The sequence below is a fragment of the Trichosurus vulpecula genome, chromosome 8 (genome assembly GCF_011100635.1).
Source record: "Trichosurus vulpecula isolate mTriVul1 chromosome 8, mTriVul1.pri, whole genome shotgun sequence".
NCBI classification, from domain to species: domain Eukaryota; kingdom Metazoa; phylum Chordata; class Mammalia; order Diprotodontia; family Phalangeridae; genus Trichosurus; species Trichosurus vulpecula.
In genome coordinates this window covers 79,931,292-79,956,350 of record NC_050580.1, presented here as the reverse complement: position 1 = coordinate 79,956,350, position 25,059 = coordinate 79,931,292, and the positions used below count along the sequence as shown (strand labels likewise).

General features: G+C 41.2%; 1 protein-coding gene across 50 annotated transcripts in view; it reads right to left on the bottom strand.

Annotated features, from left to right (window-relative positions):
- The window catches only part of SORBS1 (sorbin and SH3 domain containing 1), a 304,222-nt gene extending 279,510 nt beyond the window's left edge, over positions 1 to 24,712 (bottom strand). For 49 of the 50 annotated variants that reach the window (XM_036735337.1, XM_036735348.1, XM_036735343.1 and 46 more), the window contains exon 1: positions 24,640 to 24,712. The gene's annotated coding sequence lies outside the window, so the exon portion shown is untranslated. Of the gene's footprint in view, positions 1 to 4,606; positions 4,624 to 24,639 lie in introns of those variants that run through there. The other variant, XM_036735338.1, reaches the window with a different exon arrangement.
- Positions 24,713 to 25,059: the final 347 nt, after the last annotated feature.

Genomic DNA, 25,059 nt, shown 5'->3' with positions numbered 1-25,059 from the left:
GTCTACTTGTCTGATGCAATATGGAGGAAGGACTCTTGGTGAGGCTGATGTTGGAAAAAATGGTTTCAAAAGTCTCTCTTCCAATTCTATCCCTCCCTTCTAACAATTCTAAGGATTCAATGGAAAGTTTTTTCCAGTGCTGAGATTCTATAACTCTCTGGAGGTGCAAAGCAGAAACCCAGGCTTCCAGCCTGTCACTTCCAACTCTTATCTGTTAACCAATTCTGCTCATGTTGGTGGTGTGCCTGTTTATAATTTTAATATAAGCAAATGGCTTTCATTTAAAAAAATTATTAGAGGACAAGATCAGACATTTATCACAGCCATGGCTACTAGGAGAAGTGTCAACCAAACAAAGAGTAGAGGCAATCACAGAAGATAAATGGATAATTTAATTTACATGTAACTGAAAAGTCTTTGCATGAACACAATCAGGGCGAGTAGGAAAAGAAAGGAAGCTGCTAATGGGGAATAAATCTATTCATCAAAGATCTCTAATAAGACTCTGATATTCAAGATACATAGGATATTAACAAATACGTAAGACTAAGAACCATTTCCTAATGGAAGGATATGAATAAACAGTTCTCAGAAGAATTGTAAACTATTAATAACCATAAGAAAGACTGCTCCAAATAACAAATAATATGAGAAATGCAAATCAGAGCAACTCCATGGTTTTACCTCACACCTACAAAAGTGGAAAAGATGGAAATGATCAGTGATGGAAGGTGTAGAAAAATGGACACACTAATATTCTATGGGTGGAGCTGTTAATTGATAACAACCATTCCTGAAAGTAATTTAGAATCAAGATTTTTTTTTAAAATGACTAAAATATTCATGTTATTGATCCAGAGATTCCACTGCTAATCATATATCCCAAAGATGTCAAAAACAGAAAGAGCCAATAGATACCAAAATATTCAGAGCAGTGCTTTTTACTATGACAGAGAACTAAACACCAAGAAGATACCTTGATCAGCTAAACAAAATATGGTACATGACTTTAAAGAGTTTTTATTGAGTCATAAGAAATGATGAATATGAAGATTTCAGAGAATCATGGGAAGATACATGATCTGATGCAAAGTAAAGTAAGCAGAACCAAAAAAAATTACACTACTAAAATGCTTTTTTCCCCTTTCTTTTAAAATTTTTGTTACAAGGAAACACTTTCTAGGTAAGAACAATGGAAAGACAAGTTCAGAAAAGAATGTTATATAAAAACAAGATGTCAATAAGAATAAGATTTTTTTAAAAGGAAATAAATGGCTTTCACCTCAATACTGAACAGAGTTGAGATAAATTTATACACCAGATCATAGCTATGGCTCTTATAAGGAAAAGAGAAGAGATATTGAATGGGAAGGGTCATTGAATGGGAGGCTCACTGCCTCCATCAACAAACTCCCTCTGCACTCTGGTGGCAGGAAGGAAGAACTAGAGATAAGGCATTCTTTAGGGTTATATCATAAGTACTGGCTGCTTGAATGAGCCTCAAAAGGATAGTAGAAGAAGCCAATCATCTACCTTATTGCTGCTAGAAGAGATCTCTTTTATTTTACTGTAGCATAGTATTTTAGAGCTGATCTCTATGACCTAGTTCAACCCCCTCATTGAAGAGCAGAAAAGTTAAGTCAATTGTCCAAGGGTTGACAACTAGTTGATGACAAATACAATAACTAAATTCCAATATTTTGATTCCTAGTCCTGCCCTCCTTGGAGGGCAAAATTTGTGTCTTTTTTTGTATTCTCCCCAATTTCCATAAGAATATCCCACCACCCAAAGTGCTTTCCTAGTCCTGTGCTGAGCATATAGCAGAAACATAAGATGTCCATTAATTGGGGCATGACTAAACAAATTGTGAAATACGAATGTAATAGAATATTATTAGGCTGTAGGAAATAATGAAGACTTCAGAGAAATTTGGGAAGACATATAAAGCAATACATAGTGAAACAAGAAGAACCAAGAGAACAATTTGCCCAATAATGTCATATAAAGCAACAATGAAAGACATCAGAACTCTGATAAACGTAATGAGCAAGCTTCAGGAGACTTGGTGAATTGCATCTCTCTCCTCTAAATGAAGAGATGATAAACTATAGCTATTGAATAAGGCATATGTTGACAGATACAGTAAATGTTTTGTTTAATTTAACTATAGTTCTTTATTATACTGGAGGAGCCTACAGGGAAGGAGAGAGGTATTAGAAAGTGGTATCAATAACTTTTTTAAATCATTAATCAAAACTTTATTTTAAAAGTTTAAAAAAATAAAGGAAGAAGAAAGTATAATGCAGCCAAGAGGGATCAACAAATTCTCACTCCAATCATGCCCATCATCTGAGGTACTTAATCTTCTCATGACGAAAATGCTTCCTGGGTGAGTTTACTATTTAAGAGTGGCAGTGTGCACATGCTTTCCCATATTTTTACCAAGACCCTTTCCCACCCCCAAATTCCTATGCAAACACATAGAGCCACTTAAAATGATCACGTGGAGAAATAAAAGAAGGAAGCAAACTGGTACTGGAAGTTCTCTACAAACAACTCCCTTTAAAGAAAATTTAGTCTCTCAAACTCAAGAAACATAACATGTTCATTTTATCACAAGAAGTAAAATAGAATAAATAAAAATTCCGTAGCACTTTACAATTATGAAGTACTTCACAGACATTCTCTCACATGTCATCTTCCCAACAATACTGTCAGGCAGGTAGCATAGTATGATCCCCCTTCTACAGCTGGGGAGACTAGGGCTCAAAAGAATTAATACTTTCAAATTTGCAAAAGACACAGTTAGGAAGTATAGCTAACACACTGGATGGTAGTAGCATCAAGGTCCAAAAAGATCTTGAAAGACTGGAAAATTAGGGTAAACAGTTTCCTTACCTGTAAGGTAGGGGTAGTAATGCCCACAAAACCTATTTAACAAAGTCATTGTGGGGATCAAATGCAACAATGTATTCTCACCCTTTAGAGAAATATATAACTGTCAGTTATTGTTATTACTTCATGCAAAAAAAGTTGAATCAAATAAGAGAAAATTAAAAAAAAATAAATGTAAAGTCTTGGGCTCAAGCAAACGACCTTCAAAAGTTCAAGATGGGGGAGGCATGGTTTATCTGAAGATCTAGGGGTTTTAGTGGACTCACTCAATATGAGTAAATGGTGTGACATGAAAGATTTAAAAAAACAAGCTAATTCAATCTTGGGCAGCAGTGAGAGAGATGTACGTTCCAGAAATAAGAAAATAATAGTACCACTGCAATCTGCCCTGGTCAGATCATATGTCGAGTACTGTGTTCAGTTCAGGAAACCACATTTTAGAAAGAATATTGCTAAGCTAGAGGACACCCAGAGAAGGGCAACCAGAACAGTGGATGGGAGAATCACTTCAAGGCACTGAGGGATGGCTAGAAAACTCTGGGAAACATGATAATTGACTTCAAACATCAGAAAGGCTCTCATGGAGAAGAGTGATTAGAATTGTCCTGTCTTAGTCCCAGAGGATCAAACTAGGAGCAATTGGTAGACATTGCAAAGAGACAGATTTAGGCTTGATGTCAGGGAACATGTCCCAACAATCAGAGCTACCCCAAAGTGGCATGGGCAGCATTGAGTTCATTCTTTTGCATTGGAGGTCTTCAAGCAAAGATTTAATGACCGGCCACCTGTCAGATGTAATGAAGTGGGGATTCTTTCTTGGATATGTGTTGGAATAGATGCAATTCAGAAAATTCATGATTCTGTGACTTGCCCAAGGTCACAAAGCAAGTACACTGCCCTGGGAGTCAAGATAGCTGGATCCCACTAAGGATCAAAAAGTAACTTAGTACATGATCTGGGACAAATCACTTCACCTTTCCCAGCCTCAGGTTCCCCATTTACAAAATAGAAGTAGTTAGACCACATGGTCCATAAAAGGATCCTTCCAAAGCTAACACTCTGTGATTCTGATCAGGGTAATAATGAGTGAGCCATTTTCCCTATAACAGTAGAGAACGTTCCTAGATCTAAAAATGAAATCGCTGCTCACAATGAAAAACTTTCTAGCTCTGGGAGAATAGAGCCATACATGGAATAAAATGGCCTTCCTTTCAGCACTCAGCCAGGGAGAGTTCTGGAATCACATTTGGGGAATATAAACAGTTAGGGGCAAACATAAGGCAGTTCAGGTTTTACACAATCATGGCAACAAAAGTGAGATTTATTCAGTGCTGAATTAAGCTCTTTATATTGTTTCTACTTAAAAAGGAAATGTATTGACTACAGTTCTTCTTACAGATTTATCTTTCCTGACATCAAGCACATTCATAGCCTATTTTAAATTCCAGGGAACAATGTTGGTCTCAGGGAAGTGAATACCAGAATGTTTCATCAGAACATTTGGAAAGTAAGGAGAAGCAGCGCCATTTTTGATGCTCATAAAACATAGACAAGGTTGATTATCCTACCAGTCTTAACTTCAAGTTAGAGAAATGCCTGTTTGTGAGGGCTGAATTCTGATCCAAGCCAACCTTTTAAAAATCCATTTCAGAGACATATTATTAAACAGACAGAAGGATTTTTGGCTGTATTTTAGGGATGCTTACTTACTTGGCCTGAATGGAGTTTTATACCAACTCTGAAAAAGAGTGAGAAGGACTAAGGTTAGATTAAGCAGTGATAATAACAGTTAAAGTCAAGTGATCATAGCAATCACAGAATGTTTGAGCCAGAAAGGATTTTTAAGGAAAATACAGTCCAAACTCTGCTTTTTACAAAGACCCAGAGAAGTGACAAAATGGCCAGCATCACACAGCTGGCAGGGTCAGGGCCAGAACCCAGGTCTCTCAATTCCAGGTCAAATGATCTTTCCAACACACCATAGACGTTCAACTTGTCCCTAGATGCTTGTATTTCTTTAAACTTTACCTTGTTTTATCACTATCTCAAACATTTCTTGTGTAAGCACACAAATATTTACATTGTTATTTTTAAATAGTTATCATTTTATAGAAAAAGCATTATCAGTTGGATCTGGATTATATTTCTATTTTCTTTTGGTTCTCTTTGGGAAAGCAGAATCATTTGGTCTATCCAGTCACGCCGAGACACACTATTTATGTAGTAGCAGCTACCCAAATAGCATGTACTGTGTGACTTGGGGGTTGGGAGAAACAGCCTTCACAGGGCTACTCTTGAAAACCTATCCCACAAAATGGCAAATATGGTTATAAGAAAAAAAAAGTTCCTCGTCAACAAGGCATTTGGCAAATCCTATTATGCAGTTACAGAATGACTGACTAGAACATAGTCTACTGCTCAGCCTAACTTTAGGGGGTAAATAAAAATTCCCCACGAGCACCTGAAGAAGAATTCCATCATATGCCATTTCCCAGCGGGGCTAAGATACATTTGAGAAGTCGATCAGTATTTTTGAGTGAGAACTCCCCATCCCAATAAAATGCAAAACCTTCTGTGCAATGTCCAGGAGTTTAAGATTCGTTCTGCCGTTTTTTGTTATTCTTCCCCCCTCCCCATTTCCTTTCCACCCTGTTACATGCCTTTGGTCTTAACCTTTGGTCTTAAGGAATCTTTCCTCCTGGTTCAAAGGCATTTCAAAAGGTTAAATGAAGGGGGAGGGGAGTACATGCCACACAAAAAAAGCAAACCCTTTTCAGAATTAATCATGCCCAGACTGTTTCCCGACAAAGGTTTCCATTGTTACCTTAAAACAAAACTATGCAACTGGAGTCAGCCCAGCCTAGTGGAAAACATACCAGGCAGGAAATCAGGAAGGAGTCCCAGGTGTCAGTCCTGACTCTGACACTCACTAGCTGTGTGACCTTGGGCAAGTCACTGACCCCTCTCTAGGCCTGTTTTATCATCTATAAAATGAGAGGGCTGGTCTTGATGTTCTCTATTCTCAGAAGATCTTCCAGTGAAAAGTTCCCCCATCTTTAAAATTTTACAAGTCTATTAGTTATTATACTAGAAAGCAACAGAAAATATAGAGCTTTGGGCCCACTGGGTCATGAGATTGTCATATATGAGTCATTCGCGTATTCACATCCTCTTCTCAAATGATGTTAGGAGTCCTCTTTCTCTTTCTCCCACTAGGCCTTGCTAACTAGATGCTTTTCTTGCTCTCTCCTCTCCGATCTCTCCCAGTTACCAACCCCACCCATCACTCTGTAAACCTTGAGGCACCCTTGTTTCCCCTAGCTATTCAAATGGAAGTTGTTTCATGCCCAACAAGAATCCTCATGTGCTAGGTTTATTTGAGAACACAAATGTGTGCAGCATAGATAGATAAGGAAGAACACGGAGGGAAAAACGCTTGCCACACACAGGTCTCAGGATTCTTGTTGGGCATCCAAAGCACCGCAGGGAGGGCTTTGGCTCTCAGAGGCCTTGGGTGGGGCGGCTCACATTTCTCACTCTTCTGCCACCAACTGATAGGAGATATGGGAGCCAGGGACACTAAGCCTCTGCCCCACCCAGCTGGCTGGCTTCTCCATTGGGTCACAGCCCCAACAGGGTCCATTACAAAGTCCACCTGCTTTCCCACCTTCTAAACCCCAAGGTTCCCAGAACTGTCAACACCATTTTTGCTATTAGTTCCTAGTCTTCTTTCTAACACCAAGCCCACTGACTTGCTCTGTAAGTAGGTGGGTTACTTGCCTTATGGCCCTCATCTTGTTTGGAAATATTTCAGAAGGGAAGATTTCTTCTGTACTGTAGGGAAAGCCTCAGGCTTTCCTCCTCCCAGACCCTGGGCTGTAAGCATGGAGGCACCAAACACATCTGACCGTCAGAAGGCACCTTTTCATGAGCCTTATTCAATAAGCTCATCTGGATCCTGATTTGGGGAGCTGCTGCCTAGATTCAAAGGAAATATCTTAAACTCCAACTCAGAGTGTTTCTGCCACTGATTCAAATTATTCTTCTTGCACAGACTATTTGATCAGTGTGTGCTCATGTATATAACAATTATTATACAAGCATTTGTTAAGTTCTTGTGTCAAGACCAGTTGTAGGCAAACAGTTAAGGGAGGCAAGTTTGTCTCATATTAAGTCATTTAACAACTATTTATTAAACACCAGCTATGTGCCAAGCACTGTGCTAAGGATACAAAGAAAGTCAAAAAACAAACAAAAAAGCAACCTAACCCAACAACAACCCAGTCCCTGCCCTCAAGGAGCTCACAGTATCATGGACTGGGGGGAAAGGGAAAAGGAATGTTCTTAACCCTTCTTACTTTCCCTGCCTCAGTGGAACCCCTTCCCTTACCATCTTTGGTGCCCAAAGACCTTCGGCCAGAGGGTCTTAACCTGAGGCTCACAAGCTTTTTTTAAAAAAATTCTGACAACTATATTTCGATATAATAGGTTTCCTTTGTAATTCTATGTCGTTTTGTCCATTTAAAAGCATTATTGTGAGAAGATCCATAGGCTTCAACAGACTACCAAAGAGATTCAACCTGCTCACAAAGGCATTTTAACCATAACTCTGCTACAAAATCATTATGAAACTTTAGGCAAATCGGAACCTCTCCATGTCTCATTTTCCTTACCTGTTATATGAAGGGTGAAAAAATGACCTACTCTGTTACCTCATAATGGCACAGAACTGCCCTTGGGTTCTCCAAGTCTATAACAGTAGAACTCAAACCTTGGTATTGAGTATAGTTCCTTCAACAGACCATGTCTACATTCCAAGGATCAGTCTGGGTAAGTGGAAGATCTCAGTCCTAGTAGGTTAGATTCTTGGTGATGCATTCTTTGGCCACAATAACACATGACACAAAGAAAAATGGCCCTTCTGCTTCTGCAGTAATGGTTAGAAGGTAGAAGAAAAGGGGTTCAAGAATCACCCATCTTTCAAACAACTATAAACAGTAACTTAACTGAGAGTACTCTAAATGTGAGATCCTTGTCCAGTGACCAATGAGTGATCATATTTCCAATCTCAAGTTTGGCATGATTAAGTTCTTCTAGTAGTATATCCATTCTCACTACAAATGTAACCAAAAGACAAAAGCAAATGAAATGGAAAGCTAGGTCATCGGTTCTCCTTAGAGAAACAAATCAAGGAATCGGCCAAGCCAATTTTATCATGCATCCAAAGGCAACGAGGCATACAATTTCATGGGGCACTCAGCCATCTTATGGTATAGTATTTACATATTTTCAAAAAGATCATCATGAAGGAGCTGTACTTAAGTACCAACATCTATCTCAAAGGATGAAGAGTTAGAAAAATTATAGAAAAAACTCAGTAAGACTCTCCAAATTAAGTCAATATATTCTTTGAGTGCCTTCATGGCAAAAGTGACCATAAGGAAGTAAAGTACAAAGTATGTTGAAAAACATAGGTTAGTAGTAACAAACCAGAGAGGCCCATATCTAAAATATACAGGGAACTGAGTCGAATTTATAGGAATACAAGTCATTCATTCCTGAATTGATAAATGGTCAAAGGATATGAATAGGCAGTTTTCAGAGGAAGAAATTAAAGATATCTATAATCATATGAAAAAATGCTCTAAATCACTATTGATTAGAGAAATGCAAATCAAAACAATTCTTAGGTACCACATCTCTCCTGTCAGATTGGCTAACATGACAAAACAACAAAATGATAAATGCTGGAGAGGATGTGGGAAAATTGGAATATTGTTACATTGTTGGTAGAGTTGTGAACTGATCCAGCCATTCTACAGAGCAATTTGGAACCATGCCCAAAGGGCTATAAAAATGTGCGTACTCTTTTACCCAGCAATACCACTTCTAGGGTTGTATCCCAAAGAGATCCCACAAGTGGCAAATGGACCAGTGTGTACAAAAATATTTGTAACAGCTCTTTTTGTGGAAATCAAGGGGATGCCCAACAATTGGGGAATGGTTAAACAAACTGTGGCATATGAATGTAATGGAATACTATTGTGCTATAAGAAATGAGGAGCAGACAGACTTCATTACAATCTGGAAAGACTTATATGAAGTGATGCTGAGTGAGGAGAACAAAACTAGGAGATCATTATACAGACATACAGTATCTGTAAGGACTAACTTTGATAGACTTAGCCCTTTTCATCAGTGCAAGGTTCAAAGACAGCTCCAAAAGACTCATGATGGAAAAAGTTATGCACATCCAGAGAAAGAATTATAGAGTCTGAATGCAGATGGAGGCAAACTATTTGCTCTCTTTTTTTTTCCCTCCTTTTTTGGTTTCATTTCTTCTTTCTCATGATTCATTCCATTGGTTATAATTCTTCTTTACAACTGGACTATTATGTAAATAAGTTCAATGTGAAGGTATATGTAGAACTTACATTGGATTACATGCCTCTTGGGGTGGGAAGGAAGGAAAGGGAGGGAGAGAAAATTTGGAACCCAAAAACTTGTGGAACTTAGTGTTGTAAATTAAAAATAAAAAATAAATTTATTAAAAAAAAAAAGAAAAGAAACCAGAGAGGCCAAAGGCCTGTAGCCTATCAGGCAGTCTTATGCCTATATATCATACTTTCTTCAGAAATAAGACATTGGACATATCAAACTCCTAAAACATCATAATATTTTAAATCAATTATGTTCTAAAAAATAGGAAACAACTGATCACCAATCTGAATTTTATTACTAAATCTGCTGTCTGTCTACAGCAAGACCATGGACTTGTTAGTATAAAGGTCAAAATCAATGCCTAGATCAGAGGAAGGAACAATAATGAGAAAAACTGGGCAATTGGGACAACTTCAGCCTAACCTTTTAAAATAAATAGAAAATGAGAACTCAATAAAAGAACAGACATTCTCACAGACTGCTACCATTTTCTAAGAAAGTTAAACCAATGTAAGTAAAACACAATAATGAGACCAAAAGGGCCTAGCTAGAAACTCCCTCAAACAGGAAACATTTGATCTGCTTGCTAAATGGAAAGACATGGCAGCCAAGGTCAACACCAATTTAAAAACTCATTTGTAAATCTTATGGAAGAGAATGATAGGCGATTATGAGCTATACTGCTTCATAAAATAGTGAGAAGCAGAATAAATTTGCAGAAATCTTGGGAAGAGATCTAATTATCAAGATCATCCCAGAATAGTAAAAGATGAAACTAGAAGGACAAAAAACATGGAAAAATTTGAAAAAAAAATCTGTCAAACAAACTCTTCTATTCATCAATGATACTCAGACTCTGACATCACAGACCTCAACATGCTACCTGAGGAAGCAGCAACGGTACTAAGGAAAACAAAGATGGGAAAGTAGTTGGACTTTACAAAGAGACTTTGTACGGCTGGAAGCAACACAATTGAAGACACTGAGAAATCAATTATTAAAATATCTCAAAAGGAGGATGCCAATTGCTTAGGGAAAAAAAAATCACAGACCTCATTATTACTACCAAAATAATTAACCCAGAAAATATTTTAAAACTGTTGAATTATAGAGATTTTTTTAAACCTCTATGAAGATTTGATGATAATAACTACATATACATCAAAGGATCTTTGATGAAGCTATAAGAAGGAATCAGGTACACTTTCACGAACGGTGAGTGGAGCGCATCTTTACGGTTATATATTGACTCAAAAGTATACAGAGAACATAAAATCCTGCCATGCTTACTGGTTTTTTAACTATAAAAAAAGCATTTGCTTCAGTAAAGCAAAGCACTACCTTAAATGCTCTCCTCCAACAAGGCATTTCCCATATGTCAAAATCATACAAAATTACTTGAAAAAGGTAGCAAAGATAACTTCCTTCAACAATGCTATGATTATTAATATCAAGCAAGTTATAAGTCATGTCCACGAGAACTCATCTTCCCCCCAAAACCTTTTCTTCTCTCTAACTTTTCTATTATGTTGATGGTACCACTACTCTCCCGGCCACCTTTGACTATTCCCCTATACAAGTGCTATGCCCTGCACACACTATCTCTTGAATCCTCTCCTTTCAATTTCCACTGCAACCATTCTAGGTCAGACCCTGCTCTCTTCTCCCTCAGACTACTATAACAGCCTTTTAATTGGTCTTCCTGCCTCTACTCTATCTCTTCTACAATACAACAGCATCTAATCTTCCTAATGTACCAGTCATATGTCCCTCTCCTACTCAAAATCATCTTTAGTGGCTCCCCATTACTGGCTGAATAAATCGTAGACTTCTGATCCAAGGCGATTACCTTGAGGGATAAAAAGAATAGTGATGCTATTCCCAGTAACAGTGAAGGTGGAAAAGGATATTAACTTGGAGGCTAAAATGATAAAATTCAGTTTTTAACATGTTGAGTTTAAGGTGAGAGTGGGGTGAACAAGTGGTAATGCTCTGCAGGGTGTATGTGAGAGGACTTGGAAGTCATCAGCAGCTGACAGGTGAAACTATGAAAATGAAAAAAAAAACTTATGAAAACTAAAACAGTAAATACAGAAGAACAGGCTATGCTTTGGAGACACCCATAACTGGCTGTAAAGGGGAGAGGAAGGGAGGGAGAGACAGGAGAGGAGGGGAGGGGAGGGGAGGAAATGAGAAAGAGAGAGAGAGAGAGAGATTTGAAGAGGGGGAAAAGAGTCCAGTGCCATAGGAATCAAGGGAGGAGAGCAATCAAAGAGTCATTCTTGTACCTACCAGTCTGACAAGCCACCTACCTCCTTCCCCCACTTCGTGCTTTTTCTTTGCCCTCCCCTTGACTACACCAAGGTTGGCTGCTGTCAAACACAGCGGACTTAGTAACTGTTCCCAAACCGGCTCTGTCAATGGACTAACTTGCAGCGGCAGCCTGGTTTTCTTCCCTGAACCAAATATTCTTAACCCCTAAATCCAAGAACTAGAAATGAAAACAAACCCTAAATGTAAATACCATCTTCAGTTGCTTGCAAATTACTTTGTATTCCGTTCTTCCTGGACTTCCTTTCACAAATGGCTTGGCATGCTGACACAGCCTATTTTGTTATTGCACCAATACTTTGAGCCAAGGGTAATAGTGGGTGAGAACCCACATAATTTCCTCTGTCCTTTTAAAGGAGAATCAGAGAATTTTATCTGAAGACTTTAGAGTTCATCTACAGTCACTGAAAGAATCACAGAATTTTCTGAAATGGAAAGAACCTTCGAAGATGAACCCCCTTCCCTTCTTTACAGATCTAGAAACTTGACATCAGAAGAGGAAACATCAATAGCCCAAGGTAAAAAAAAACTTGTAAATAGCTACAACTTCTATCACTAATTGGATGCCCAAATGGCCTTTAATAACGTGGATACTTCAAACTAATCATCCAAAGTGTTCTTCCCAACCCCTTCCACCATAAATAACAAAGATGGGGGGGGGGGGGGCGGGAAACCACAAGAAACAAACAAAAAAAAAAACCAAACTGACAACTAGAGTGGCAACATGTGCTGATTAAAATCCTCATTGTTTTGCTTGAGTTCTTAATTCAAGGCGTGAAGGATTAATCACCTCTAGAAACACTGCTGTTAGAAGATGTAAAATATTTAACAAGCTGTTTTAAAAATTAAACCACCCAAGAGCTCTTGGTCTGTGTTCATGGTAACATGTGAGTCTTAAAAATAACACCAAGGGTAGTACTAGTATTAAGAAGGTAGGGCGAGCCTGTTTCAACTAGGTCTGGACTGAAATCAATGGGCTGAACCCAAGACACCACACGATGTAGTTTTTTAGAAGTACCATAAATACCAGGTAATTTGAGGAGAAAAGAACATTTGACAACTGTGGGAATCAAGAAAGGTCTCAAAAGGGTGGCAGCACCTGAGCTAAGCCTAGAAAGAAGACAGGGATTCTGAGAATGGGTCTCCAAGGAAGTGCAAGGGCCTGGGCTCAAATCTAGAGTCCTCTACTTGCTATTTTGGGCAAGTCAGTGAGCCTGGTTGCTCAATTTCTTCACCTACATAAAGCAAAGAAGCTGGTCCAGATGGCCGCTAAGGTACCTTTTCTTTATAAGATTCCATGATCTTCAGAGATCAAAGGCCATAGATGACTCTTTTTTAAGCCCTTAGCTGACTATGATTGAGATTTTCTGAGGGAAGAAGAGGGGACAGAGACCTGTCATTGTCAATCATCTCTGTTGACAGAGGAGTTGGATAGGGAAGAAAAGAATGGAACTGGCTTTAATGGGTTTATCCCACTCTAGGCTCCTAGACTTAAGAGCTAGAAGGAAATTTTCATAGGTTACAATGCTTACCCCCATTAATAATAATAATAATAATAATACCCCCAATAATAATAACACCGAAATTAGTTAATTGAAGTCTTTTTTCATTTACTTTTACCACAAATATTGTAACAAGGGAAATAAGCAAAGAACTGGTTTAAAAACACACACATACCCCCAAGCCTACCACTAGCAGCACCCATTAGAGTCAATACACACTCATCAATAGACACTCATCTCCAGTTGGGGAGGAAATCTGGGACTCCTAAGACACCCATTACACAATCAGAGAATCTTATAGCTGGAAGGGCATTTTAGATGTCATCCAGTTCCGTCCCCTCCTTCTACAGATGAGGAAGGGACCTGATCATCCAGCTAGATTAGTGGCAGAGCTGAGTCTAGAAGGCAGACCTCCGGCCTCCTAGTTTATTTTCCAAGGAAACAAGCTGCAATCCTTCAATTCAGTTGTGTTAAGCCTTGTCTTTTCCTTCCTTCTTTCTTTCAGCAATCAGGGTTAAGTGACTTGCCCAGGTTCACACAGCTAATGTCCAAGGCTATATTTGAACTCAGGTCCTCCTGACTCCAGAGCCCGTGCTCTAGCCACTGCACCACCTAGTTACCCTAAGCCTTCTACGAGGCACTGTGCTAGGTGATGGGGATAAAAATATCAGAACCAAAACACCTCTCTTCTACAGCTTGAGAATTTATCCCAAACTGTCCTTTCAATATAGGTGTTTAAATAGCCCATGAATCTAAGGATGAAAGACAAAACCAAAGAGCTGAAAATGAAAAACATGCTGGTCCCAAAGCCTCTTCCCTCCACCACACCCTGCCCCACCCCCACTGCTCCCAAGGACAGCTGTCTTAGAGGCAAGCAGTATCTTCTATCAATGCTCAGGCATGACTAGTATTTCCAAGTTCCTGAGGAGCCTCACCCCCTCACACCTGCCAATTTTAGCTCATTAATTTACCCAGTAGATTACCATCCAAGCTCCAAGAATATCGGAGAAAAAAAAGCATAAAATCATCCACAAGTCTAAAATGGCCTCGCGCAAACTCTGAGGATTTTTCAAATTCAAGTTATGATTTTTTTATACCATTACTTCAGAAGTTTTCCACCTCTTTTTGCCAAGCCCTGGCTTTCTTTCTTTCAGGGACCCTATTATCTGTATGCAGGAGGGGGAACACCTTGTTCTTTGTACATCCTTAAGTTCTATTTTTGGTTTGTCTCTTTTTTTTTTCTTTTGAGGCTTCCAGGGTTATGTGACTTGCCCATGGTCACACAGCTAGTATGTTTCTGAGGCTGGATTTGAACTCAGGTCTTCTGAATCCAAGTTCAGTACCCTATCCACCATTCCGTGCTGCCTCTCTTGATTTGTCTTATACTACAATCCAGTCTCTTAACCTATGCAAGAACCTCTCCCCACCCCCACCAACAAACCCAAACTCAAGCCAGGCAGGGTTGAATCAGCACCATGGCTTGTGTTCAGAAAGCGTGATGTCCCAACCCTGGCCCACCCAGAGGTGGGACAAGGGAGAAGAGTTCACTAAGATTATAGGCTTGTAAATCATCACTAGGCCCTCCTTACCCAACAAATTCTAGACACAGGGAACAGGCATGTAATAATATGTATGTCCCAGCCAAAATCGAATCTAACCAGGAAAGATAATTAGCAAATCAACCAACCTTCTGTTTGTACTACAAACAAGGTAATTGTTGACTTGTAACGCCAACAGGTCCTGCTTGATAACAAGCTATTACCAAATAAAACTACTGTACTAGGATTTCACCTGTGACTTTTGCAGTGAAGTTCCTCGTGAGGAAGCCAAGCCCAAGCCAACATTATATGTCTAAAATCAAAGCATAAGGCTTTGGTTAAATTGATTAAATGATTAAATTAATCATCAGTTTTTCATCCTGAAATCTAAAGGGAAGGATAGTTCTTGAATATGTTCACTCTTCTACCCTGCTGGAAAAAAATCAGCAAGAATTCACAAAGTGCCTTCCCTCTTTTAATTATTTATTTGTCCAGTACATGGCTTGTCTGTATATATTTGTTTGCTTGCTATCTTCCCCCATTAAACTGTGAGCTCCATGAGAGCAGGGACTGTCTTTTGCTTTTATATCTCCAGTACTTAGCACAATGCTTGGTATACAGTAGGCACTTACTAAATGTGTATTGACTGACTAGCTGACAGTACTCCTGTGCTGTCCCAGGGAATCATAGGGCTAGGGATAGAGGCTGGATCTGTGATTTCACTGATATAGGGAACTTAGTGAGGAAACTCCCTCTACCAATGTAAGTAAGTAAGTCATCTAGATATTTCTATAACACTGCCCTCCTCCCCTCCAGGGGACAACCATCAACAAGTACACAGGTCTATAGCAAATGAAAGATTTATTCTTCTACAAGAAATGATTCTATTCTGCTAGAAGAAATCACCAGACTGTGGGGACCTACAAGATTCCTAGAGAGAACCTAGAAGAGTTTTCAGGTGCTCAATTTTCCGAGTTTCTATAGCTTGTCCCTGCCTGGCCACTGTCCCCTTCTCATCACCACCTCTCTTCCTCCCTGTGAAGGAGGGCAATAGTGATGGGCTGTCCACATTGCAGCTCCTCTGGGTCTCTCCCCACACCTCAAACTAGCCTAAGTGCGAAGTATAGGAAAGAGAGCCTCTTCCTCTCTCTACCCTCAACCAGGGCACCACTGGAAGCTCTGAATCCCAGAAAGATACCCAGGAAAGAGACCGTATAAGAAAAGGGTGACTGTGGGACAAGACTGAGAAGGGGTAAAGGTTCTGGTGGCAAAGCCCATCTGCTCCAGAGAATGATCCCTGGGCCACCGGGTACAAGTAACCACAGGAATAGAGTCACGAGGGCTTAGTGCCGAGACATTTTTAAATGAGCAAGTATGGTAGAAGTAACCCCTGGCTCTGGAACACTTTGTTACTATCCCCTCTGTAGGTGGTCAGTTCTATAAACACTGTTTGACTTGCCAACATTTTTTTTCCACTCTGAAGTCGCTTATTAAAAAAAACCAACAACAACAACTCCAAGGAGCCAGAAGTAAATCTACCCTTTAACCAGCAAAGCTCCAGGAGAGGAGGATTCTGACCTGGAAGTCAGATTTCAAATTTAGTCGAGATTCAAATTATCTATCTAGTAGAGTTATATAATGTGTACCTCAGTTTCCTCATCTGCAAAACGAGATGAATACTTATCCTTCTTTGAATCAAATGCTCTTGAAATTGGAAGGGACCTTAGATGTTGTCAGCTACTCAACCAAGGCAAGAATCCTTTTTCTCTCCGGCATCCATGACAGATGCCCCCCCTGCCCGTGGCTGAACATTTCCACGCTCAGAGTGCTCATTACTTCATGAGATAACTTGTTTTACATCTAGACAGAGGATGGTGAATGTTACATGGTGGAAGAGAGCCAGACTTGGATGGAAGAGACGGTATCTGAGTCCCAGCTCCATAACTTCCCAGTGGTATGACCTTGCACCAATCACTTTTCCCTAGGTCTTGATTTTCTCAACTATAACATTCCTGGATTGGACTGGATGACTTCTAAAGTCCCCTCCAACTCCAGTGTGGTCTGGGATTCTGTGAATTCTAGCAGTTAAAAATTCTTCCTTATATAGAGAAGGGCAGGAATCAGACTCTCTATAACTCGTACCCATTGGTTCTTGCTTATTATTGCATTGTAACACAACAGACTGTTAGGATGAAGCAAAGTAAAAGGCACAGACACCCTTTCAAACTGTAAAAAGTCCTACACAAGTACAAAATGGTATTATTCATTTATTTCTAACTCAAAGGAATCAGATCTGAACCCACAACAACAGAGGCCCCCTAAATCAAGGACATCATATACTATCTGGGGATGGCAATCTCCTTAGTGTCTAGAAGTATTTTCTGAATTGATGCCAAAGCATAAAAGATTCCCAGTCCCATAAGACAACCATGTAATATACATCAGCTCACCCTAACCACCAGTAAAGGCTTTTGCTTTGATGCTCCTCAATTTCCACATCTGCTTTGGTTCTTCTGCCAGAACCACAAACTTTTTTTTATTTTCTCTCCCTTTTTTTTTTTTTTACTAAGCACAGCTACATCAATGAAAAAATAGAATAGAATACCTAGAAAGAACCTGAGAGACAGTTTAGTCCAATCCCCTTGTTTTAACAGCCAGAAGCTCTCAGAGATGTAAATGATGTTCTCAAAGCAGCTCAACCAGTTGGTTGCACACCCAGCACAGTGCTTAGCAAAGCCTGCATCCCTTAGTAGACAATTAATAAACACTTGTTGACTTGACAAGAACCCAGGTCCCTGCTGACTTACCATTCCCACGCTCCCCGTTACTCTACACTGCCTCTCTTTATTAAACTATCAGCTGTCTGTTGGTCAGGATTTCATCAGCACACCATCAACCGGATTGGTCAGGTTTGTGAGGATATTATCATCACTTTGGAAACATTAAGGTCACGCTAACAACAACAACTTTACTAGCACTTCATGGTTTACAAAGCACTTTACAAATATTATCTGATTTGATCCTCACAACAACTTTAGGTGCTTTTGTAATCCCCATTTTACAGATGCAGAAACTAAGGCAAACACAAGTTAAGTGACTTGCCCAGGATCACACAGCTAGGAAATGTCTGAGACCAGATGAACTCAGGTTTTCTTGACTCCAGATCCAGCACTATATCCCACTGCATCATCATAATTATTATATTCTTTGTATTTTTTAAATCTGTGTACATGTTATATTTATCCCCTCACCAGAAGAATATAAGTTCCTCGAAGCCAGGAACAGTTTCTTTTTGCACCCCTGACAACTATTGCCCAGTGGCTGCCTATAATAGGCACTTGACAAGTTGTTTTTTTTTCAATTGGAATTGAATTGTTTTACAGTGATTCTGTCCTGGTAGAACTTGTGATCTTTTTTTTCTAAAATAGTCGTAGATTCAAATTTCTAGGATTCCATAAATAGATTTATCAAATCACATCTGAGTGCTGACCATGGACCTTAACATTTATCATTCAATGCACTTTTATTCAGTGTCTTCCAAGACTGTAGCGAGAAATGTGGTGGGGAGGTCAAAAGGTGGATAAGTACTGGATGGTTCCTGCCCACAAGAAGTTTACAGTCTAGTGGGGCATGGGGTATTAGGAAGTGTACAAAGTAGAGTGTGGTAAGTATAAAAGAGAATTCATGAGCAAAGAGCAAGGAGAATACAGATGAGGCGACAAAGACCACTTCTAGCCACAGCAACTGAGGAGATTCATCCTTCGGTTTCTCATTTTGGGAAAACTGTCACCCAGGGTGTACTCCGCTTTGGCCCATCAATGTCTCTAAACAAATAAAGTTCTCACTAACAATGACTGTATCAGAAAGCCATCTCCATGCAACAATCAGATGACAGTCCATTCTACAGAACAAATATCTATCTTTTCTGAGTCCTGCTTGCAAGCTGTAACACTCCATGGGACTAACTGTTTCTTGTTAGCAATATTCTGCCCCCGTCAGAATGCCCTGGATGACATAGTTTCTCACGGTAATCCCACATCAAAACCCTCACACTAACTCATGCCCAGCTTCCATCTTAGGCTAGGTGAAGCTGGCAACCCAAGCTTCTAGTTCCTTTCATAAAAGGAATGATTAGTTATTATCCCTGGAGAGGCCAATTCAGGCCAAGGGAGAAAACAAAACAAAACAAAACAAAAATCTGCCTTCATGGGCCCTCCTTAGACCGGAGAACCCACCACCTCTCCCCTCCCCCTGTCTCCTCTCAGCCCTTCCCCCATCCCACAGCTTCAGTTCTCTGGACCTGCGTGAGTGATGTTGTACTGGGAGGAAGTCATTTTTTTAAAAAAGCACTTCTCCTAGAGGAGGACATCCCTTTTGAACCATAACCAGAATGGGAAGCTGTTTTTCTAGGGAGGCTCGAGTACCCACAGGGAAAGAGAGGCAGAAAGGAAATGTTACAAAGCAAAAAAAAAATAAAAATAAATTGATGTTATTTGGCTTGGTCAATTTAGAACAGGAAACTTAGAGCATCATTCAATAAATATGACAAATGCTTCAAAATATACTTTAATTTTATATGATGGCTAGTTAAGAGGAGGAAAGTGGGGGAGTGGTGGAAAGGAAAAAGGAAACCCACAGAGGGAAGAAAAGAGATTGACAGGCTAGTAGATTGCAATGAAAAGAAGGCTGGAGTCAAGAGGTCTGGGGTTAAATCCTGGCTCTTCCACATCCCAAATGTGGGACCTTGGCCAAGTTGATTCATCTTTCTGATCCTCAGTTTCCTGGGCTATAAAAGAAGGATGATGATAGACATAGACACACCACCTCCCTCACACTGTGTGTGATATCAACATGTGTGACAAGTGTGATATTCACATGCAACAAGAGTTGCTATTATTACTCGTGTTCATAAGAGAAAGAGGGAAAGAAGCTGAGCAAAGACACAGACTCAGAAAGAGGGAGCCAGGCTTAGCAGGTGGCAGGGAGTTCCTGCAGGTTCACCAGGCTCACGCAGGCTTCAGAAGGTTATCTCTAGCATTGGAAGGGTAATTAGGGGATCTGGAAAAATCTGTAAAATCATAAAAGGCAGAAAAAGGCCAAAGCAGGAGGAGAATCCAGTACACACTAAATCTAACCATGGAAGAGGAAACAGGAAGGCAGATAAATGGACAAAGAAAGATTCCTGATGGGCACTTGGAGGAAGTCATGGAAGGACTGTTAGGCCATTTCTTATTTGAGATTCATTTATTTAAATGCAAATAGATACTAAACAAAGCCAGTAGGTTGTTTTGATGCTCCATGAGGATTTCAGTAAAACATTAAATTTTTAAAAGATAAGTAGGTGATTAAGTATGGGTCACAGCTCTTCAATTATCCTTTATTATCATTAAGCCTCCCAGAATCCATGGGAAGAAATTATTCTGTGGGCTACCTGAAGCAATCACCAGAGGAAAAATTGATGGAATCAAGTTGGTTTAAGCCATAGGTTAGTGGACTTTTTAGTACTAGGACCAGACTCATAAGGAAGACAGCATGATATAGCAGAGTGGCAAATACAGAGTCCAAAGACCTGGGTTTGTATCTACCGAGTACCCACATGACCTCTCCAAGACTTGGTTTCCTAATCTGTAAAATTGCCAGTCATATTGACCTGTGTCTTGCCACTGGACTCCAATGACCCTGGAGGAGAAAGGCTGTTGACTTTGCACAACTCTGCCTCACTTAAATCCAATTCACTTCAAGTCAAGACATCACCCTCCTGATATCATTGGTCCTCTTAGAGAATGAAGGACGAACAATAGCAATCGTACAGATCATCTAAACCCTTAATTTTACATTGAAGGAATTTGAGCTGCAAAGAGGCAAAGGCAATCTAGCTCATAAATGGGAGAACTAGGATTTGAACCCCTGGGTCTTCTGACCCCAAGTCCACGGCTCCTACTACTAAACACCATCATCTCTGAGACTACAGCTTTGGGGAAAAAGCTCTCCCCTACCAACAATGGCTGAAAGCTTTCTATTAAGAAATTGAGTACAACAAAGAAAAAGACAGCTTAGAAGGCACAGAAGGAGGAAAATGTGACTCGATTTGAAACTACATAGAGCTGTTTTATCAAATCACAGCACCCCTATTCCACTCCTCAGCTGCTCACCACCCACCACCCCCCTCATGTTACTGCTGGACCAAGGGATGATTACTGAGTCAAATTCTTGAGCTGGCACTGGCACCATCTTACCTTCTCATGCTAGCCTAGGGCTGATTTGAGATAAGTCAAAGGTGACTCCAAACTCACTCAGACTTTCTGTGAATCCAAGTCCAAGTAGATCTATGCTTCAGTTTGTCCTTAATCTCTCCTTCCCCTCTCTTTCTTCCCTCCCCATCCTAGCCCAAACTCTCCAACCTTATCATGAGGAAAATATCATATAGGAAAGACTTATTTTAATATTCTTATTTTTGACATCTAATAGACGCATACTATGGAGGTCCATGCCCCTTTCCTCAAAACTCTCTTTCCTTAGTCTCTTGGATCCAGTTATTGACTCTCCTTTGCTGGTTACGAGGAGTCCATACGATCAGACTTAACTCATTCACCCTAATCAGGGGAAAGGTCAGATGCCAACAGGCCATTATGGGGTCTGTAAAGTAAAGAACCCTAGATGCAAAAGAAGGAAGCACTGGTCTAGTCATGGAGGACTCCAGCCAAAGGGATCTCAGAGATCATCTTGTCCAAAGCCTTCATTTTATATATGAGGAAACTTAGGTCCAGAGAAGGGAAAGGACTCACCCCAAAGTACACAGCTAATAAGAGAGAGACAGGATTGAAACTCAGGTCTTCTGATTCCAACTTCACTGTCCTTGGCTGTGACCTTTGGGCAAATCATTTAACCTCCTTAGGCTCCAGTTATGGAATTTATAACATGGGAGGGGCAGGTAGATATAATGTTTGTACCACCTATGTCACAGAACTGCTGTGAGGATAAAATAACATATGTAAAGTGCTTTGTAACAGTAAACGTGCCATAGGATTGTGAACTGTTATATTAGTTTTGAGGACATAAAGTCACCCTGATGACCAGACTGGGAATGGGAGATGAAGCCTATGTATTCAGAGAATCCTTTTACCTGATGTTAATAAGCTCCTACTGCTCAAAGGCTTCATTGGGTTAACATTTCCTTTATTGGGACTCTTCAATCACTGAGCCAACCTGCATTTTTTTGCTGGCAGAGGAAGGATGACAAAAGGCTCGGCTGAACAGATGAATACCCTAAAGAAGGGTACTGTTGCAGAGAGAGCTCTTGTCACCTGGGGTGTTAGCTGCTTACGCCCGTCTAAGTCTCTAAACAAATAAAATCCTGGCTAACAAGAGCTCTGTATATGAAAGCCACTTCCATGCAACAGTCAATCAGATGATAGCCCATTCTGCACAACAAATATCTATTTTTTTCTGATTCCTGCTTGCAAACTGTAAACACTCCATAGGATTAACCATGCCTGGTCTGTACAGTATTGTATTGTAGTTGGAAGACAGGGCAAGGAGAGAAGAAACGCTGAAAAGTTTTGTTTCGTTCTGACCCTTAAAATAATAATAACAGCTCACATTTCTGTAGTATGTCTCTTCAATAAACCTGTTAATCAATATTATGATCCCCATTTTACAGCTGAAGAATCTGTACTGAAAAAGTTAAGTGATTTTCCCAGGGTCACCGGGTTAGCTAGTAAATGTCAGAGTAAAGACCTGAATCTGGGTCTCTGGATTGTAAGACCAACACTCTTTCCAGCTGCTCCACTCCCAAAATGCTTTCTTTCCTCACACCCCAATCAAACATCCCAGTCACCACCCTTCCAAAAACCTTAGTTAAACTATGTGACCTCTAAGATCCCTTCCAGCTCAAAAATCTATGTTACTCTGGCTTTGGGAAGAGAAAGGTTCCAGTGAGGGAAGGCTCAAAGAGTTTTTCATTTGCTAATTTACCAAGGGGAAACTGCTTGGGTTTCCTGTTATCTCCAGGATTTCTGCCTTCTCCTAACCCTGACTCCCAAGCAGATGCCTCCCTGCTACCCCAGGTGCACAGAGAAGAGAAGGCACTGGATCTGCCCTCTCAACCAGACCTTTCTCTCCACCTCTGCCTCTCTCTCTCTCTCTCTCTCTCTCTCTCTCTCTCTCTCTCTCACACACACACACACACACACACACACAGCTCTGTAGACAGAGTCATAGAATGACAGAACCCAAAGAAGCCTGAAAAATCATAAAATCACAGAAGTATTTTAAAGGTCATCTTAGTTCAATACCACTCATTTTACAAATGAGGAAACTGAGGCCTGGAGAGGTAATATGAAATCTGGGTCAGAAGGATGTGAAGATTTAGCACATCCTCTTCTACAATTGGGGTAACTGTCCCTTTGTGTCTTCATTTCCCATCCTCTCCCCAAAAGAAGAAATTCCACTCAAACCATTCATCCCATTCTTTCCCACCAAATCATCTTCCCCACTGCTACCACCACCAAGCAAGGACCACCCCAGTTAAAATGGTACTCTCGTAACATGAGAAGATCAAGCCTAAAAGAGGCAGCTTAAAATAAAAACTGTTCCCAATAAGTGCTAGGCTTGTCTTCACTGATTTTCCAGGGGAGGGAGGGAAGGGTCAGGGGCCCCTTTAATACCAGCCAGGTTCCACAGTGCTCTCCAAATACATCCCTTCCCTACTGATGCAGAAATCAATTCAGGCAAGCAGGCCTTGTGACCAAAAAGAGCATAGAGAACTCACTGTTTCAAGAAATTCAAAGGCTCTGCCCAAACACGCTGAGAAAACCCTGGCTTTTGACGAAACAAGCCAGGCACAGTAGGGTCCCGTTTGGCTTTTATGTGGCAATTTAATAGTGCAATAAATTTCTCTCCCTCCTTAAAGAAAGCATGCACTGGTGGATTTCAAAGACATCTGATGACAACGGCCGCATCAGGGCTGCAGAATTCTGTAGCTCATGTCAGTGGGGAGACCGGCACAGTCAGATGCAACCTTTGATGGATATCTGGGATGGAGCTATCATTTAACCAGGGAGGCCACATCAGAAAACTGCAATACTGTACTGAAAGCTGCTCTGTCAATCCAAACAGTTGTATTATTTTCTTCCCCTCCCTGAACTCTTTTAAAAAGGACTTTCCTCCCGACTAGTGGGAAGAGTGACTGGGTGGGAGGCGGGGTGCAACTAAGCTCTTTATGCTAGCTATGGGACTGATGTCCAGTCAGTTGTCGGTCTGTCTCGCTGCTCCACCAAAGTATCCAAGGAACATCTAACCCAGGGATGCATGCTTGGTTTACAGCGCCCAGGGCGGGCAGGCGACTCTGACAATCGTGTCATCAATGGAACCGCCGATGAATGAACACCTGGGATGCTAGCACCAGAATCTCCCACCCACCCACCCAAACCATTCCTCCTCTCTCGGTCTCTGTTGCAGCTGGCGTGGAATTCTTTACCTACAGCTTTACTTCACAATGCAAACCCACCCCTCCGGAGATCCGGGGCTCCCCCCCCCATCTATTTTGCAGAATGAACATTTCCCTCCACCGCCCCCTCCCCTCCCCGAGCACTGACACCCCCTCCCTCTCCAAGCGGCCGGGGTCTTCGCAGGAGTCCCTGGGAGCAGACCGAGAAGAGCCCGGTCTGGGACTATCATTTTACCTTTCCACATACTACGTGCTGCTGTGGCCCCGGGAAAGGGGACCTGGAGTCCCCTCCACCAGATGGCCTTTCGAAAGCACCTCCTCCGGGCGCTCCAGACAAAGGGATTCCTAGCTGGGGGGGGGGGGGTGCCGCGCCCAGGGGCTCCAGGACCCTCCGCTGTAATGGGGGGAAAGTTGCGCGCGCGCGCGCGCAGAGCCCAAGCAGAAGCCCGGGGCGGGAGCAGGAGCAGGAGGAGGAGGATTTACCTTGGTGATGCAAGCCCGTGCCCTTGCTCCCCTAGCACTCCATGCTGCAGCTCGCCCTGCTCTGTTTTTCTGTGACACAGGACTGACTTCACCGACACATGAGCCGCGGGCCAATGGGCGGCTGCGGCCTCCCCCTCATTAACATGCATCTGGAATCCTCCACTCGGGCCGAGCCTGGCCGGCGGGAGGAGTCGGTCCTTTCCTCCGCTCGTGGCAGTGACAGGAAGGGGCGTGGATGCCAATGGGAATCGAGGAAGCCGCCGAGCCTGCCCAGCCTCCGCGGCTCATTGTCAGACTCCTCGAGGGCGGTTGCTGGTGCCGCTGCTGCTGAAGCTTATTCCCGAAAGATAAAAGCGAGGGAAGGGGTGTTGTTGTTAGTCCTTCCGGGCGTGAAGGCTCCAGACGCGGGACCTCTTAAAA